General features: G+C 39.3%; 1 protein-coding gene and 1 pseudogene across 19 annotated transcripts in view; both read right to left on the bottom strand.

Annotated features, from left to right (window-relative positions):
- The window catches only part of Heph (hephaestin), a 246,995-nt gene that overhangs the window by 17,761 nt on the left and 216,997 nt on the right, over positions 1-12,237 (bottom strand). The window lies entirely within an intron of this gene.
- Positions 341-2,208, bottom strand: LOC147998249 (60 kDa heat shock protein, mitochondrial pseudogene; annotated as a pseudogene).

Here is a 12,237-nt window from a genome sequence, read left to right as displayed (position 1 = left end):
TTAGACAAGGTTGTCACATAATTGGATACCTTTCTACTTTTTTACACAATTTTTTTCACTCTCAACAGAAAGGCTGCTTCTGAACATCTGGTGACACAGAGCAACAGTTCTGACAGTAACCGGACAGGAGAAATGCATCAGTGATTTAAGCTGAAAGTAGGACATTGGTCCATGGCTCTCATACAAAGCATCAGGAATGCACAAATGCCTTTATTCAAAAATACAAAATCAACTATCTGTAGGCATGGAAAACAACAGCAGTGAACTGTTATATATTGTCAACATATAATTGTCAGTTATGCAGTGATTAGCCAGCCTTTTCTTCAGGCATTTTCTTCAGTGATGTCTTTGAGGTTATTGGTGAGGTACCTGCCTTGAGCTTCCTGTTACAGTTCACTGATAAGGGCAAAACACTGTTCTAGGAGTCAGAACATGTCATCTCCCAAATCACTTCCCATTCTACCTACTTGGCCCATTCCAGGGTCCTTCTCTTCTTTAGGAATTTCTGTCACTACAGCTTTGGTCACCCCAGCAGTATCCAGTAAAGCAGTTCTTACAACCTTTGTTGGATCGATTATTGATTCCCTTTTCCATGCTCACAAAATCTCTGAGTATAGCATCATAACCAACATCTGAGGAACTCTTGCAGTATTATCTCAAATATCAGAGATCCTTCAACACCTGCATTCTTATCAAACATCATGGCAGGTATTTTGAGTGCTCTTTAAATAATTTCTATATGTATTTTCTGATCTTCATTAGCTGGCTTTAATGAATCCAAGGCTGGCATACACTGAAGTGGAGTGCAGCCCCTACTAGAACAATGTCTTCTTTAACTGAAGCTCTGGTAGCACTGAGGGCATCAGTTACTCTGTCTTTCTTCTTATTGACTTCAACATCACTTATCTCTCCAACCTTCAACACAGCTACTCCATCTGAAAATTTAGCAGGTCACTCATTCAGCTTTCCCTTTTCATAATCACGAATTGTGATGTGTAGCTCTCCAGTAATTTCTTGCACCCATTTTTAAATTTGAGCTCTGTCACCTTTTCCTTTCAAAAGTACGGCATCATCTTTGGTGACAATGACCTCTCCAACTTTTCTTAAGTGATGAGCTTTAGCATCTTCAAGATTTAGATTCAACCCCTCTTCTCCAAACACTCCACCGCCAGTAGCAATAGCCATATCTGTAAGCGGTTCTTCTTGTCCCCAAACCTTGGAGCTTTGACTGCTACAACCAGAAGACCAACTTTGAGTCTGTTCAAAGCAAGTGTACTTACGGTTTCTGCATCAACATTTTCCGCAATTATGATCAAGGACTTCTGATAAGCACTGGCAATTTCAAGTGCAATTACAATGGACTGGAAACTTTCTTTGTGCTCAAAAGAACATAGGCATCTTGGAAATCACATTTTGACCTTTTGATGTGTTGGTAGATGGAAATATATCCTCTATCAAACTTCATGCTTTCACTAACTTCTAATTCATCACTCAGTGCTTTTCCATCCTTCCTGTCATGACAACCCTTTCTTCCAACCTTTTTTGTTACATCAGAAATGATGTTTCCAATGCTTTCACCATTGCATTTTACATTTGCAGAAATTGTAGCAAGAAGAGCAATTTCCTCAGGGGTTGTCATAGATTTAGATTGTGTTTTAAGTTCAACAATTACAGCATCAACAGTCAACATCATACTTCCCTGGATTTCCACTGGATTAGCCCCTTTGCTGACATTCTCAAAGCCCTCATTGGCAATAGACCAGGCCAGAACAGTAATAGTGGTAGTGCCATCCCCAGTCCCTTTGTTTGTGTTATTGGCAACATCCTGAACAAATTGAGCCAAGATACTTTTTTGTATATATCCTTTAATCAATTGACTTTGCAGCAGTATCCCCATCTTTTGTTAATTTTGGAACATCCCCAACTCTGTTCAATAATCACTGCTCTTCTCCTTGGCTCCATTGTAACAACTATAGCATCTACTAAAAGGTCTACCCCTTGAAGCATTGAGGCTTGAGCATCCAAATTTTACATTGTTGGCATAGCCCCCAGTGAGATGAGGAGCCAGTGCCTAGAACATTGGTCACATCGGGCTAAGGACTGTGGGTAGTTGAACCATTTCTGTGAAGCAGTGATGGGAGTACTTGTGGCAAGGCAGGCCATTGGTGGCAAGTAAGAGCACATTGCATCTTTTAAAAATGTATTCACAGTCTCAGCTATATCCCCAATGCCATTTAATTTCGTACCTCCACATCCTGTTCTCCTGGGTGAACAACTCAAAACTTTTACCACATACTTCAAGTCTGACCTGTTCTGTACCTCACTCCCGAAGTCTCATTTTAAGTCAGAAAATGGAATTGGTGGATACTTGTAGAGCACTTATAACACACTGAGTTACTGAATCTTCTAAAAGAAACCATTCTATAGATGAAGTGAAGGTTGGTCACAGACAGATGTTAAAATAGAGTTCCAAATGTCATGTATCACACTGAAATTTGAACTTATTAAGCCTAACTCTAGAATTCAGCTCCTACTGTCTAGATTAGTAAGTGTTCTTGTCCCTGTGGCAAAATATCTAATATAAACAACTTAAAGGAAGAGATGTTGATCTTGAGTCATGGTTTCAGTACATCATGATAGGCAGGGAATAATAGAACAAGCAGCTCCCAATATAGTGGTCAGGAAGTAGAATGGTAATAACTAGACATTTGGCACTTTACTCAGAACCACAGTACATAGCATATTGCTGTCTACATACAGAATATCTTCCTGCCTTAATTTTCTCTGGAAATGCTATCACAGACACACCTAAAAAGTATTTCACAAATCCCTACAACCTCTTCGGTTCAATAAAAGTGAGAACCAAATTTAATTTTCACATGACCACTCTGAAGGCTCTCATCCGTTATAACTGTCATTACCCATTCTAGTAACATGTTTGTATGCACATCTATGAGTCCCTCCAGTCTCAGATGGAGAAGTTTTCTTTTTATGACTTAAGATTACTTCTTTCATTAGAGTTCTTAATACCATGTCTTCTTGTGTAATGCCAGATTTTAATTCATCCTCCCACCTGGATCTTTAACTTCTCTGTTCATCTGTCTTCCCATATATGCCATGTTCAATTCTCTCCCTGCTTCTGTGGTTCCCCCAAACTGCTGCTTTTCTAAACCTAATCTAGCTTCCTTTACAAGTAAGCATTCTACAGTTTTGCCAACATTTACTGTCTTGTTTTCCTCACTTCATTTTCATTACTTCATCCTTTCTCTGTTATTGGTTCAAATGTGTCCCTTCCAAAATATTATATATTGAAGTCTTCACCCCCATTAGCTCAGAATCTGACCTCATCTAGAAACATGATCAAATTAGAAAGAAGGAAATCAGTTTTAAATGAGGTTAGTAGGTCAGGCCTCCATTACCCACAATCCTTACAAGAAAAAGAACTTTAGGTACAGAGACATACATAAAAGGAAAATGCTTTGGTTGTTTATTCATTTGTTTTGTTTTTTGTTTTGTTTTGTTTTTGGTTAATTTGATACAAGGTAGAGTTATCTGTGAAAAGGAAGATCAGTTGAGAAACTGCTTCCATTAATTAGCATAGGCAAGTCTACAGTGCTGTCTTAACTAATGATTGAGAGATAGCCAGCTCATTGTGGGTTGCCCCACCTCTGAGCAGGTAGCCCTTGGATCTATAAGAAAGCAAGCTGAGCAAGCCATGAGGAGCAAGTTAGTAAGCATGGTCTCTACTTTAGTTGCTGCCTCCAGGTTCTTGACTTGCTTGAATTCCTGCCCTGACTTCTTTGATGATGAACTGTGATGTGGAACTATAAGCTGAAAGAAACCCTTTCCTCCTCAAGTTGATTTGACATTGGTCTTTATTAAAACAATAGAAACCTAACACAGAAATTGGTTTCAGGTTAATGGCATATTGCTGTGGTAGACCTGACCATGTTATTTTGAAGAGAATTGTGGAAGGACTTTGGACCCTTGAACTAGGAATACCAATGATTGAGTGATCAAAGCCTTAATTGGGCTTGTGAGAGCTTGAAAGATAGGAATGCCGAAAGAGCTGCAGCTGATGGAAGACTGGGTTGTGCAGTTTCAGAAGAAAACAAAACCTCTACCAGGGCATTTGTGGGATATTTTGTATTAAGAATCCTTGATTCTGGTCAGGTAGACATGAAGACCCAGCTGTGATTAACAAGAGAGTAGCACTACTGAAGTCAAACATTTGCTTTACTGAGACAGTTGATGCTGGTTCCCTGCAGCCGAGAAATAAGCTGTGGTTAAGAAGAGACAAGCATCATGTAGGAGAAATCATCTGAGAATATTTCCTCAGGATCAAAACACAGATGTGGTCCAGGCCAGCCAAGGCTGTATTCATGCTGGCAGCCGAAATTGGTAGTATGTAAGAGTTCTGTGGTACTGGGTTTGAAGGCCTATAAAGGTAATGGAGAGCAGCTGAGGGTTGTCAATGTTGTCAGGGCTGGGAGTCCCTGAAAAGTCAGGAGAGGCCACTGGTGAAGATTCCTCCTCAGTTGCACTGGAGACCCAAAAATTTTGAAGATACCAGTACTACGGAATGGCCACCAAGGATAGCGGCAACTGTAGAGCTAAGCTGAATTTATGAGAAAAGCTGATTATGCTGCAAATGAGAGAGCTGGATGAGTGGAACATCACAGGCCTTTAGGAGCCCAAAGGATTGTGATCCTGTCCCAGACATCAATCACTGAATTAGTCACAATGTTGTATTTTGGTTCTGTTTTGGTCTGATCACGACTGTGCCCTTGTTCTTCCCACTTGGAGTAAGAAAATATGAAACTTGTATTTTATTTTATAGGAGCCCATAGTTGAACAATGTTAGGCTTTATCCATTAGGGAGGTAGGTGGTCCTGGATGGTGTAAGAAATCAAGATGCACAAGCCATGGTGAGCAAACCAGTAAACAGTGTTCTCTATAGTCTCTGCATCAGTTCTAGCCTCTAGATTGCTGCCCTGATTTTCCTCAGTGAAGGACTGTGCCTGAGAGTTTTAAGATTAAACAATCAATAATATTTCAAAGTTGTTTTTGCTCGTGGTCTTTAATACAACAAAATCTAGGGAACAAGGAAAATACAGCTATCTATATCCCAAAAGGACTGATGCCTGAAAAATAAAACTTTCCATCACAGCCCATAAGGAAAGAAATGGTGGGCTGACCCGGTTTCACAGCTTTCTGTACCTAAATCCTATGGGGGAGAGAGCTGGACTCTCAGAAATGCGGACAATCCTGAGATCTCAGGGGAGACCACCACTTCTGATCACATTACTGGCCCAAGAAGAACATGACTGGAGACCTCTGGACACGGGAAATGAGGAGCAGTCTGGGATCTGATCCTTCTGGTTTCCTCCTGCACCAGGAGCTGACTCTGTGACACAGCTCTCTGGACCCAGATCCTGCTGGAAGAAAGCCAGTCTCCAGGAGTGCTAACACACAGGCTTACAGGAGGGACAAGCCACTGTCAGAGACAGCAAGACCAGCTAACACCAGAGACAACCAGATGGTGAGAGGCAAGGGCAGGAACATAAGCAACAGAAACAAAGACTACTGGCCATCATCAGAGCCCACAGAAATCCATCAACGTAATCCACTGTATAAACAAACTCAAAGAAAAAAAAACACATGAACATCTCATTAGATGCTGAGAAAGCATTTGATAAAATTCAACACCCCTTCATGTTAAAAGACTGGGAAAGATCAGGAATTCAAGGCCCATTCCGAAACTTAGGAAAAGCAGTATACAGCAAACGAGTGGCCAACATTAAACAAAACAGAGAAAACTTGAAGCAATCCCACTAAAATCAGGGACTGGACAAGGCTAACCACTCACTCCCTGCTTATTCACTATAGTACTCAAAGTCCTAGCCAAAGCAATCAGACAGCGAAAGGAGATCAAAGAGATAAAAATTGGAAGGGAAGAAGTCAAAATATCACTATTTGAAGATGATATGACAGTATACATAAGTGATCCCAAAAGTTCTACCAGAGAATTAATAAACCTAGTAAAAAACTTCAGAAAAGTTATTGGATACAAAATTAACTCAAACAAATCAGTAGCCTTTCTCTACTCAAAGGATAAACAGGCTGAGAAAGAAATTAGGGAAACGACACCCTTCACAATAGTCACAAATAATATAAAATACCTTGGTGTGATTCTAACCAAGCAAGTGAAAGATTTGTATGATAAGAATTTCAAGTCTCTGAAGAAGAAATTGAAGAAGACCTCAGAAGATGGAAAGATCTCCCATGCTCATGGATTGGCAGGATTAACATAGTAAAAATGGCCATCTTGCCAAAAGCAATCTACAGATTCAATGCAATCCCAATCAAAATTACAACTCAATCTTCATAGAGTTAAAAAAAGAGCAATTAGCAAATTCATATGGAATAACAAAATAAACCAGCATAGCAAAAACTATCCTCAACAATAAAAGAACTTCTGGGGGAATCACTATCCAGGACCTCAAGCAGTATTACAGAGCAATAGTGATAAAAACTGTACGGTATTGGTACAGAGACAGGCAGGTAGATCAATGGAATAGAATTGAAGACCCAGAAATAATCCACATACCTATGGTCACTTGATCTTTGACAAGGGAGCTAAAACCATCTAGTGGAAAAAATAGTATTTTCAACAAATTCTGGTTCAACCAGATGTCAGCATGTAGAAGAATGCAAATCAATTCATTCTTAACACCCTGTACAAAGCTCAAGACCAAGTGGATCAAGGACCTCCATATAAAACCAGATACACTCAAACTTATAGAAGAAAAAGGGGGAAGAGCCTTAAACACATGGGCACAGGGAAAAATTTCCTGAACAGAACACCAATGGTTTATGCTATAAGATCAAGAATCAACAAATGGAGCCTCATCAAATTACAAAACTTCAATAAGGCAAAGGACACGGTCAATAGGACAAAATGGCAACCAACTGATTGGGAAAAGATCTTCTCCAATCCTACACACGATAGAGTGCTAATATATAATATATACAAAAAACTCAAGAAGTTAGACTCCAGAAAAACAAATAACCCTATTAAAAATGGGGAACAATAAAAGGACTTCTGGGGGAATCACTATCCCTGAACTCAAGCAGTATTACAGAGCAATAGTGATTAAAAAAAAAAAAACACTGCATGGTATTGGTACAGAGACAGAGAGATAGACCAGTGCAATAGAATTGAAAACCCAGAAATGAACCCACACACCTATGGGCACTTGATTTTTGACAAAGGAGCCAAAACCATTCAATTGAAAAAAGATAGCATTTTCAGCAAATGGTGCTGGTTCAACTGGAGGTCAGCATGTAGAAGAATGCAGATCGATCCATGCTTATCACCCTGTACAAAGCTTAAGTCCAAGTGGATCAAGGACCTCCATATCAAACCAGATACACTCAAAGTAATAGAAGAAAAAGTGGGGAAGCATCTCGAACACATGGACACTGAAGAAAATTTCCTGAACAAAACACCAATGGCTTATGCTCTAAGATCAAGAATCGACAAATGGGATCTCATAAAACTGCAAAGCTTCTGTAAGGCAAAGGACACTGTTGTTAGGACAAAATGGTAACCAACAGATTGGGAAAAGATCTTTACCAATCCTACAACAGATAGAGGGCTTATATCCAAAATATACAAAGAACTCACGAAGTTAGACTGCAGAGAGACAAATAACCCTATTAAAAATGGGGTTCAGAACGGGATCCCGATGGAAGGAATCAGAGAAAGGACTGTAAGAGCTTGAAGGGGCTTGAGACCCCATATGAACAACAATGCCAACCAACCAGAGCTTCCAGGGACTAAGCCACTACCCAAAGACTATACATGGACTGACCCTGGGCTCCAACCTCATAGGTAGCATTGAATAGCCTAGTAAGGGCACCAGTGGAAGGGGAAGCCCTTGGCCCTGCCAAGACTGAACCCCCAGTGAATGTGATTGTTGGGGGGAGGGTGGTAATGGGGGGAGGATGGGGAGGGGAAGCTCATATAGAAGGGGAGGAGGAGGGGTTAGGGGGATGTTGGCCTGGAAACCGGGAAGGGGAATAACAATCGAAATGTAAATAAGAAATACTCAAGTTAATAAAGATAAAAAAGAAATGTAAATAAGAAATACTCAAGTTAATAAAGATGGAAAAAATGGGGTACAGTTGTGCTAAACAAAGAATTTTCAGCTGAGGAATATCGAATGGATGAGAAGTACCTAAAGAAATGTTAAAAAATCTTAGTCATCAGGGAAATGCAAATCAAAACAACCCTGAGATTCTACCTCATACCAGTTAGAATGGCTAAGATCAAAAACTCAGGTGACAATAGTTGCTGGCAAGGATGTGGAGAATGAGGAACACTCCTCCATTGATGGTGGGATTGCAAGCTGATACAACCACTCTGGAAATAAGTCTGAAGTTTCCTCAGAAAATTGGACTTTGCACTACCTGAGGACCCAGATATACCACTCCTGAGCATATATGCAAAAGATGATCCAACATATAACAAGGACACATGCTCCACTAAGTTCATAGTAGCCTTATTTATAATAGCCAGAACTTGGAAAGAAACCAGATGTCCTTCAACAGAGGAATGGAAACAGAAAATGTGGTAAATCTACACAATGGAGTACTGCTCTGCTATTAAAAACAATGACTTCATGAAATTCATAGGCAAACGTATGGAACTAGAAAATATACTGAGTGAGGAAACCCAATCACAAAAAATAACCACATTGTATGGACCCATTGATATTGTGGATATTAGCCCAAAAGTTCAGATTACCCAAGGTAAATCCACAGACCACATGAAGCTCAAGAAGAAGGACAACCAAAGTGCTTCAGTTCTTAGAAGGGGGAACAAAGATACTCATAGGAGGAGGTATGGAGACAAAGTTTGGAGCAGAGACTGAAGGAATGGCCATTCAGAGCCTATCCTACCTGGGGTTCCAGCCCATATACATACAGTCACCAAACCCAAACAATATTGCTGATGCCAAGAAGTACATGCTGACAGGAGCCTGATATAGCTGTCTACTGAGAGACTCTGCCAAAGCATGACAAATACAGAGGCGAATGCTAGCAGTCAACCATTTAATTGAGAACAGGGTCCCCATTGGAAGAGTTAGAGAAAGGATTGAAGGAGCTGAAGGAGTTTGCAATCCCGTAACAACAATACCAACCAACCAGAGCCCCAGGGACTAAACCACCATCCCAAGAGTATACATGGACAGACCCATGGCTCCAGCTGCATATGTAGCAGAGGATGGCCTTGTTGGGCACCAAATGGAGGAGAAGCCCTTGGTCCTGCCAAGGCTGGACACCCCCGACCCAGTGTAAGGAAATGTCAGGGCAGGAATGAGGGAAGGAGTGGATGGTTGGGTCGAGGAAAGGGGATAACATTTGAAATATAAATTAAAAATATCCAATAAGAAGAGCAAACAGACTTTTTTTTCCATAAAAATATATATTGCCCAAGAAGATAATAGCCAAAGAAACAAACAAAAACCACAGTGTAGCACCTTGGGTTAAATAAATAGTATCAATTTTTTTTGTCTCCTCAAAAACCAAAAGGAATCTTCAACAAAAACACATATCATCTTAGAGGAGAAGAATGTGAAAGGGGTTTCACAGTAAATTAAACTAGGTAACAATAAGATGTTTCCATTCTAATGTATGACAAAGTAGAATTCATATTAAAACTTGTCAGTCTGTGTTTGGTGCCATACACCTTTAAGTCCAGTGTTGATGAGGGATATGCAGACAGATCTCTGTGACTTTGAGGCCCTGATCTACACAGTACTGGGCCACTGAGAGTTGTATAATGTGATCATGTCAAACAAAAACAAAAAACCTCACTAATTAGAAGAAAGATAGTTCATACTGAGTAAGGGAACATTCCATCAACAGAACAATGTAAAAACATACACAGAGAACTCACATGCACTCCATACTATAAAAAATCTTAAATAATATAAAGTCACAGATCAACCATAACAGAATAATACTGGGTCACTTGATTACCCCCACTATTAATTTCCTACAACCTCTTCTGGCATCTGTCATTACCTGCATAAACATGGCACAAGCATGGAGGAGACAAATTAGAGACACAGATAGAGAGGCAAAGAGAAACATTTATGCATAAATAAAATAAATCTTTAGAACTAATCTCATAAAAATGCTGATTTCAAAAATGCATCAAAATATCATACACAATGTTCATGTTAGCATCCTTATAGAGATGGAAGGATAGTTCAACATATACAAATTAATAAATATATATCATCACATAAGTGGATTCAAGGACAGAAATTATATGATTATTTGAATAGATACAAAGTCTTTTGACAAAGTACAACATCTCTTCATTATAAAAGTTCTGAGGGGACTAGGAATAGAAGGAGCATATTTCAACATAGTAAAGTTTATTAAATATAGGAAGCAGAAACCTAGGTTTGAATCAAAAGGAGAATGGGCCCCATAGGCTCATATATTCAAATACTTGGTCCCCAGTCTGTGGAACTATTAGTGAAGATTAGAAAGTGTGAACTTGTTGGAAAAATTGACTCACTAGCTTTAAAAGCCTATGACATACCCAGTTAGCTCCCTCTCCCTGTCCCTCTCTCTCTCCCTCTCCATCTCCATCTCCCTCCTCCATCTCTCCCTCCCCTCCCCCTCCACCCCTCTCTCTTTGTGTCTCTGTCTCTGTCTTTCTTTCTGTCTCTGCCTCCTACTTGTAGATAAAGTTCCTGACACCATACCTACCTCCCATCACTGGAAAAGCAGAGGTTGATGGATTTCTGTGAGTTAACATGCTAAATTCCAGGCCAACCAGGGCTACATAGCAAGACTCTCTTTCAAACAAAACAAGCAAAATATCAAACCAAGAGGTGAAAAACCTCTGTGTTAAAAATTATATAACACTAAAGGAAGAGTTAAATCAAGACACTATGAGATGAAAATGCCTCCTGTGTTTATGGAAAAGGTTAATATTGTACAACTGGTTGTAGTACTCAGGACAATGTGATCCCATAGAGTTCCAACCGTGTTCTTCACATAATTAAAAATAATCTTAAAATTCATGTGAAAGCATACACACAAAACACTAAGAATAAATACCTTGGCTAGCCAAAGCAATCCTGAGCACAATGGATAATCCTTGATCCCATGTTAAATTGCATAGGCAGGGCTAGAAAATAACATGGTGCTAGCATAAAGCAGAAACACAAATTCATAGAATAGAGAACCCAGCTAGAAGCCCATGTAGCAATAACCACCAGATGGCTGACATTAATGTCAAAAATATGCATTTGAAAGAAACCTCTTCAGAAAATGTTGCTAGTAAAACTGGATAGATGCATGTAAAGAGTGAAATTATATCCCTATCATCTTGCATTCACTCTAAAAGCCAACCCCAAATTAACCTAATACTTAACCCTGAACTGGTGAAGTTGCAAATCCAGATAGCATAGAAAACATCTCGAGGCATAGGCATATGAAAGGACTTTCCACAATTAGATTACCTTTGCTCAGTAAATGATGCTGACAAGACCTCATACAATTCAGAAGCACTACACAGTTTCTAGTTAAATGAGTGAAATGACAGAGTATAGAATGGACGAAAATGCGTTAGTTTAATATCTTGGGAAAGTACTATTTAGAATGTAAAAAAGAATTTAGAAAAGTAAACTGTAAGAAATCAAACAATTAACTTAATAACTGAACTAGTAAACGGTTCTCATTTGCAATACAAATAGCTAGTAATCGTGTAAAAAACTGTTTAAACTCACTACTGATCAAAGAAATAGAAATCATAACTGCATTGACATTCCATCTCATCTCAATCTCAAAGAGCAGTCACTAAGAAAACACTTCTAGTAGCAAATAATAGTAGTTCATCACTATGGAAATCAGTATGAGGTTCTTTAAGAAAATCTCTTCTGGATATATACTGAAACAACTGCAAGTCAACACACCACAAATATCCTTGCACATCAATGTTTTATCACGGCATTATTCTCAGTAGCAAAGTTATGGAGCAAACCTGTTTCCAACTGAAGGACAGAGAAGTAAAATGTGGCATATATAAGCAAGAAATCCTTTTCAGCCATAAAGAAGGACAAGGTTGTGTAATTTTTTAGGAAGATGCATGAAACTGGAGGAAATCATTTTAATCGAATTAAGTCAGAAGCACAAACCATACACTTT

This window comes from Rattus norvegicus, chromosome X, assembly GCF_021556685.1.
Source record: "Rattus norvegicus strain SHRSP/BbbUtx chromosome X, alternate assembly SHRSP_T2T, whole genome shotgun sequence".
Taxonomy (NCBI): Eukaryota; Metazoa; Chordata; class Mammalia; order Rodentia; family Muridae; genus Rattus; species Rattus norvegicus.
The sequence above is the reverse complement of the archived record's forward strand: the minus strand, read 5'-3'. Positions and strand labels throughout refer to the sequence as shown.